This window comes from Osmerus mordax, chromosome 17, assembly GCF_038355195.1.
Source record: "Osmerus mordax isolate fOsmMor3 chromosome 17, fOsmMor3.pri, whole genome shotgun sequence".
Lineage (NCBI taxonomy): Eukaryota > Metazoa > Chordata > Actinopteri > Osmeriformes > Osmeridae > Osmerus > Osmerus mordax.
The window spans coordinates 15212051-15220232 of NC_090066.1; the positions used below are offsets into that span (position 1 = coordinate 15212051).

Sequence of the window (8182 nt, forward strand, 5' to 3'; positions counted from 1 at the left end):
AGCGGCTGGGATGGAAATCAGCACCTCCAAATCTGAGGCCATGGTTATCGACCGGAAAAAGGTGGAGTGCAATTTCCGGGTCGGGGAGGAGATCTTGTCCCAAGCGGAGGAGTTCAAGTATCTCTGGGTCTTGTTCACGAGTGAGGGAAGGATGGAGCGCGAGATCGACAGGCGGATCGGTGCGGCGTCCGCAGTGATGCGGGCTCTGCATCGGTCCGTCGTGGTGAAGAAGGAGCTGAGTCGAAAGGCGAAGCTCTCTATTTACCAGTCGATCTACGTTCCTACCCTCACCTATGGTCACGAACTGTGGGTAGTGACCGAAAGAACGAGATTGCGAATACAAGCGGCTGAAATGAGTTTTCTCCGCAGGGTGTCCGGGCTCTCCCTTAGAGATAGGGTGAGAAGCTCGGTCATCCGGGAGTGGCTCAGAGTAGAACCGCTGCTCCTCCGCGTCGAGAGGGGCCAGTTGAGGTGGCTCGGGCATCTGATAAGGATGCCTCCTGGACGCCTCCCTGGTGAGGTGTTCTGGGCAAGTCCCACTGGGAAGAGGCCCCAGGGAAGACCCAGGACACGCTGGCGGGGCTATGTCTCTCGGCTGGCCTGGGAACGCCTCGGGGTCCCCCAGGAAGAGCTGGTGGAAGTGGCCGGGGAGAGGAAAGTCTGGGCCTCCCTGCTTAGGTTGCTCCCCCCGCGACCCGACCCCCGGACAAGCGGAAGATGATGGATGGATGGACCTTTAGAGTGAGTTCAAAATATTTCCGACGCTTCCACCAGAGTGAGTTATTTTTCCAAAACGGCAGCTAGGTAGCTTTAATTAGCTTCCGTTACCTAGCAACCTAGCATAATACTCGTAGCAATGCTACTACCTGCTAGTGTTACTTGTTAGCCTACTAATTGTAAATTTTGAAGCCATACTATAGCGTTTGTCATATAGTTTTTGTCTATCGGAAAATAGTCGGTTGGAATGTTCAGAGTCACACATGTGCGACACTACGCTGTGGGGCCCTGCTTTCGAACGATCACATATGTGCGATGCTACTCCTTTAATATCAATATGCTAATACTATGTACATAAACTACATTCCACTTTCATTTCTGTACAGATTATCCTACCACCGTCACACGGCCTACTGTGTCCCTGGGAAATGATGGTAAAGTAATGAATGACCGTTTATAACAGTGACAATAAGTGTATGAGCCATGTCAACGCTATGTTTTGAAGCAAAAGCATGACTTAAAACTTTTGCATCACCAGATGCCATACCCCTAGGTGTCAACTCTGGTCTGGTGGAGGAGAACCCATTGGGGGCCCAGGAAAACAGCTGGCCAGGCAAGTGCAAATATAAGACACTCAAAAAAATACTCAAAGCTTCTCAATAGCATTGCCAACTCATTGTAAGGCATACGTAAGTTGTTCTGATCGTGGCGGAGGGGATACATATTTGTCAAAACAACAAATGTTGTCATACTAATGCTTTGTATACAACCATTCAAGGTAACATTTGTTATTTACATCAATGTTACAGCTAATCTAGAAGAACCACAGTGTATGCCAATCATGCTAACTCTTGTAAACTTGTTTTACTTGTCTTTAATGACAGACACATTACAGGTTATGCTCCGGAAGATGGAGAACCAGCGAGAGGCTCTCCTATTCAGGAGACTACAGGGTAGACACACTGAAGAGGGGTCAGTGATGGACCTACAGGTGGCCCAAACACAGGCTGAACTCCAAGACCTTGAGGAGCGCCTTAAGGTGCTGGAGTTCCGAAAGAGAGTGGTAGGTGTTTTGAGATGCCATGAACTATGGCTTACACGCAGCATTCAACGTTCAAATTGGTGCTAACAATAAGTTCATGACTTCTAATTGCAGATGCTGTGATGAAGTGGAAGACGGGACTGGGAGAGAATGCTGTGGAGCTCCTCATAGCGGAGACACTCAAACACGCCCCGGCAGCCCATTCAAAACAAGCCAGGTGAATGAATCATGATTGCAGCTTCCATATCCAACCTTTCACATGGCTATGTGACAAAAAACTAGAATCCCATAATATTTTTTGGATGATGTATATTATTCTAGATGTGATTTTTTAATGACTTGTATAGCCCCTTTCACACATGCAATTATGTTGATAAGGACAATAACTTATTTTGTGCTTCATTGTCAGGGCCAACAGACAGGACCTGTAGCGGGGACTGGCAGAAGATTTTAATTCACTGTTTGGCACTTTGTTTGAAATAAAATGACTGAATGTTACATGGAAATGCTGCCTTGTTTATGATTAGCTTGAGTTAGGCTACACACCACACAAACATACACAAACATCCTCCTAAAGTTGGCTTCGATGTAGCCTATTATACAGGAACAAGTAGCATTTGGGGCAAATGAGGTCTGCATATGAACCGCCCCAATATAAGCAGTAGAATTGAGAAATATAGGTTACTTAATTAACGTTGCAGTTACGGACTGGCAATGTCACAAAATGACGTTGCTAGGAGGTCGCGGTTACGGACTGGCAACGTCACAATTTACATTGCTAGGAGGTTGCGGTTACGGATATGCAGCGTCAGAAAATTACGTTGCTAGGAGGTTGCGGTTACGGACTGGCAATGTCACAAAAATTATGCGGTTACCTTGCGGGTTCTGGCATCCCACAGAGCACGGTCTTGCGGCAACGTATGTTTGGTCATCGAGTGACGTTGCGGCAACATAAGGGCAACGTAACTGTGTTAGCTGGGTACTCCTCCAAAAATCCAATCTTCCCCAGAATTGGCACACATCATCGTCAGAGCAACCCTCACTCAGGTATTATTTATATATTTGATTTTTCTGTACAGTGACAATTTGTGAAGAATATATATTTTTCAATGGTTCGCAATGATTTGGAGGAATCCGCCACTGCTGCTTGCAGCTATATTTGTTTATTGTTTTACTGATTTTATGTAAAGCACATTGAGCTGCAATTCTTGTATGAAATGTGCTATATAAATAAAGTCTTATTTTTATTATTATTATTGTAAGAAACCTCTCCCAAAACACAAACTAACGTGATTTTTATGGCACTCAAGCACAAACCTGTTCTGGATGATGCAATAAATATTTATATGTTCAGTATTTCTTAAGAATAATAACTATGGCTTGCTTCTTTTCTCAGATAATACTTTAACATATTTTCTAGTTCAAAGAATCTCGTAAAAAAAAAAAAACATTGGTACTTGTTATAATTGGAATTGTATTTTATGCACTTTTCTTTTACTTAGTGGTGTCAGAGTACACATGCAAATGAGACCTTGGTCCTAATGAGTAACTGTATAATAAAAATGAATATCTTTCCCTGTACCTCTCCACACCTGCTAGAGCAGACACCCTAGGTGTCTGCAGCTGTCGGTGGGCAAGACACAAAGAGGGTCACATGGAACATCCTAGCTCGTCTCTTCTCATGCAATGTTGCTAAAATAATTAATTGGAAGGGGGTCAATGGAAAAAAATCCTTCGACCAGATGGGAAGCAAAGTTACACTGATACGTATGTTTTCATCCAAATTCATGTAACAACAGAGTAAAATAGTTAACAAATTTGCAAAATAAGTTTACTTCTTAAGTTTTACCTTCCGTCTAGGTGCTGTACGGAAATGTGCCATCTCAGGGACAGCAACAGATTCAGAGATTTCCCAGCATGCCATTAGGTGGTTCAACTTAGCAACCGACCGAGGGGACGGCCACAAGGAGCGCAGATAGCAGGCTGAACGAGGAGCAACTGTGTATCCCAGGGCTTTTTGACCTACAGACTATCTTAGACCCCTTTTTAAAGATGTATGACAAAGACCACATTTAGTTTCATTGTGTTAACTACAAAATTAAATGTTGGTATTATCTTGGACAGACAGCATTTTAAATTTACTTTAAGTATTAGAAGCTAGTTCCTGCATTCAAAGTGTAATTGGGTGTGCTTTGCCTTCGGCAAGGGCACAACCTTTGTTCTCTCACATATATATTATTATTATTATTGGGTGTGCTCAAGCCTTCGGCGAGAGCACAACCTTTGTTCTCTCACATATATATTATTATTATTATTTTTTTTATTTCTTTTTGCCCCCCTAAAACTCAGTAAATACTTGGCCTACATAGACAACGTAGGTGTCAAAAGTTTCGTCTTGGTAGCGATTGAGTTGCTTCTATTGGAATTTACGTTCCGTTGCATGGTTTAAGCGTAAGTTAAGTTTTTGTGGCGAAAAGTGAAGCTAAGGTGGCTAATTTGCTAGCCACAGTCACTGACGTTACTAACGTCACTGCGTCACTAACGTCACGAAAACACGCGTGACTACCTTTGCCAGAACATTCGTTTCACATCTGTTAACTTGGGGGATAGCTAGGCTAACTATAGCTTTACTGCAAGGCAGCTGCAGAAACGCCACAAGAAAAGAGGCCAGGGTGATAACTATTTACTCATTTTACTTTGTGATATGACACACAATTGTGATGTGTAATGTACAATATAAGCTGATATTATTAAGGAAGTACATCTACTTTCGGAAACAGTAGTCTACTATTTCACTGAAGTATTAGCATCATGACATTAGCCTGTGTTTCCCGGGCAACACATACTACAGTGGTCTATGATGTAGCGTTATCTGTTTTCAATCGTTAAAATAAACATTCCTCACATATACATTTTCGTTGTAGGATTTATTCTGACATTAGAAAACGATTTGTTGGTGAAATTACCATTACCTGTGGTTTCAAACCAGTGTAGCTCACTGCAACGCTGTAGCTTACGCGAGACACACTACAAAAACATCTAGCTACAGTACACAGCTGTTTAGGAAGTCAAACGGTGACAGAAAATGTTCGGCACTCCCCTTACTTAAATCAAAAGTCTATCTAACTACTAACCTGAACTTCATTGCCACAGCCTAAACGTTGTCAATCTGTTCATGAAAATAATTAATTTCAGCCTAAACCGTACAACGGAACGTTAAATCCAATTCAACCAACGCAATCGCTACCAAGACGAACACAGCAGTAGTCTAGTACTGTACCGTAGTAGTACAATTTACCGGGGCAGCTTCTCAACACAGGGCTATATCGCATTTTGCGTTGTTACTGACAATGATCGCTACCAGTGAGCTTTTTATGAATGAGCAATTTTCCACTAAATAAATGTCAAGCTTATTTACGTTTTGGCGGGCATATTTTCAGTTAGCAGATGGTACCGTTTGAATTGCGATTCCATCTTCTACTGCCGGGTAACGTCGTAGAATAATCTTCAAAGGGGTTGTTTATTCATGAATGAATGCAATATGAGTAGGCTAAATGCCTGAAAATATCATGAGAAGAGAAAAACTTAAAATGACGTTTAAATCATAGAGATTAGGTCAATTTTTACACCGGTCTGCAATAATGTCACGAAAACACGCGTGACTACCTTTGGCAGAACATTCGTTTCGCATCTGTTAACTTGGGGGATAGCTAGGCTAACTATAGCTTTACTGCAAGGCAGCTGCAGAAACGCCACAAGCAAAGAGGCCAGGGTGATAAATATTTACTCATTTTACTTTGTGATATGACACACAATTGTGATGTGTAATGTACAATATAAGCTGATATTATTAAGGAAGTACATCTACTTTCGGAAACAGTAGTCTACTATTTCACTGACATATTAGCATCATGACATTAGCCTGTGTTGCCGGGGCAACACATACTACAGTGGTCTATGATGTATCTGTTTTCAATCGTTAAAATAAACATTCCTCACATATACATTTTCGTTGTAGGATTTATTCTGACATTAGTAAACGATTTGTTGGTGAAATTACCATTACCTGTGGTTTCAAACCAGTGTAGCTCACTGCAACGCTGTAGCCTACTGTACCCGAGACACTAGTGTGAGTAGCTAACAACAACTCCTCAGCTGTTTAAGTCAAACGGCAACAGAACATGTTCGGCACTCCCCTTACTCAAAAGTCTTTCAGTAGGGAAACTATCTGACTACTAACCTGAACTTCATTGCCACAGCCTAAACTTTGTCAATCTGTTCATGAAAATAATTAATTTCAGCCTAAACCGTACAACGGAACGTTTAATCGAATTCAACCAACGCAATCGCTATCAAGACGAACACAGCAGTAGTCTAGTACTGTACTGTAGTAGTAGAATTTACCGGGGCAGCTTCTCCACACAGGGCTATATCGCATTTTGAGTTGTTACTGACAATGATCGCTACCAGTGAGCTTTTTATGAATTAGCTATTTTCCACTAAATAAATGTCAAGCTTATTTACGTTTTTGGGGGCATATTTTCAGTTAGCAGATGGTACTGTTTGAATCGCGATTCTATCTTCTGCCGGTAAAGTCGTAGAATAATCTTAAAAGGGGGTTCTTTATTAATGAATGAATGCAATATGAGTAGTCTAAATGCCTGAAAATATCACGAGAAGGGACAACTTAAAAGGACGTTTAAGTCATAGAGATTAGGTCCATTTGTACACCGGTCTGCCAAATGTATTCGTTTTGATTCAGCCTGTCAGCTGCCTCTTGCAGGGGAAATGAGAAGACATCATATTTCATTCTACACTTCACTCATATTTTGAGTTGTAAATGAGCAGCAAAAAAAAGATGCTTTTAAATCTATGTAATCTTTATAAATAATAAGTAGGCCCGATGCATTTTTATATAAAATATACAGACCCCTGTGCAAACGACGCAAGCAAGCACACCCTACAATTTCCCCAGAAATTGTATCCTCTCTAGTTTTTATTATTCTTTTTGCCCCCCTAAAACTCAGTCAATATTTGGCCTACATAGACAACCTAGGTGTCAAAAGTTTCGTCTTGGTAGCGATTGAGTTGCTTCTATTGGAATTTACGTTCCGTTGCATGGTTTAAGTGGAAATTAAGTGTTTGTGGCGAAAAGTGAAGCTAACGGTGGCAAACTTGCTAGCCACAGTCAATGACGCTACTTACGTCACTAACGTCACGAAAACTCGCGTGACTACCTCTAGCAGAACATTAGTTTAGCAGCTAACTGCTTTACTGCAAGGCAGCTGCAGAAACGCCACAAGCAAAGAGGCCAGGGTGATAACTATTTACTAATTTTACTTTGTGATATGACACACAATTGTGACGTGTAATGTACAATATAAGCTGATTTTATTAAGGAAGTACATCTAATTTCGGAAACAGTAGTCTACTATGTCACTGTGACATAGTAGACTACTGTTTCCGAAAGTGTCACTGAAGTATTAGCATCATGACATTAGCCTCTGTTGCCCGGGCAACACATACTACAGTGGTCTATGATGCATCTGTTTTCAATCTTTAAAAAAAAACATTCCTCACAAATACATTTTCGTTGTAGGATTTATTATGACATTACATTACAAGTAAACGATTTGTGGGTGAAATTATCATTACCTGTGGTTTCAAACCAGTGTTGCTCACTGCAACGCTGTAGCCTAAGCGAGACACTACAAAAACATCTACAGCTGTAGGAAGTCAAACGGCGACAGAACATGTTCGGCACTCCCCTTACTTAAATCAAAAGTCTATCAAACTGCTAACCTTAACTTCATTGCCATAGCCTAAACTTTGTCAATCTGTTCATGAAAATAATTAATTTCATCCTAAACCGTACAACGGAATGTTAAATCCAACTCAACCAACGCAATCGCTACCAAGACGAACACAGCAGTAGTCTACTGTACTGTAGTAGTGAGTCAGGTGGCTGAGCGGTGAGGGAGTCGGGCTAGTAATCCGAAGGTTGCCAGTTCGATTCCCTGCCGAGTCAAATGACGTTGTGTCCTTGGGCAAGGCACTTCACCCTACTTGCCTCTGGGGGAATGTCCCTGTACTTACTGTAAGTCGCTCTGGATAAGAGCGTCTGCTAAATGACTAAATGACTAAATGTAAATGTAGTAGTACAATTTACCGGGGCAGCTTCTCCACACAGGGCTATATCGCATTTTGCGTTGTTACTGACAATGATCGCTACCAGTGAGCTTTTTATGAAAGCGATTTTCCACTAAATAAATGTCAAGCTTATTTACGTTTTTGGGGGAATATTTTCAGTTAGAAGATGGTACTGTTTGATCTGCGATTCAGTCTTCTACTGCCGGTAACGTCGTAGAATAATCTTCAAAGGGGGTTCTTTATTCATGAATGAATGCAATATGAGTAGGCTAA

General features: G+C 41.6%; 1 long non-coding RNA gene across 1 annotated transcript; it reads left to right on the top strand.

The window, feature by feature from the left end:
• The first annotated feature begins 1103 nt into the window (after positions 1-1103).
• LOC136960412 (uncharacterized) lies at positions 1104-2265 on the top strand. The gene is made up of 5 exons (XR_010878839.1): positions 1104-1151; positions 1256-1330; positions 1602-1780; positions 1874-1976; positions 2169-2265. It is a non-coding gene; the product is annotated as an uncharacterized lncRNA (long non-coding RNA).
• Positions 2266-8182: the final 5917 nt, after the last annotated feature.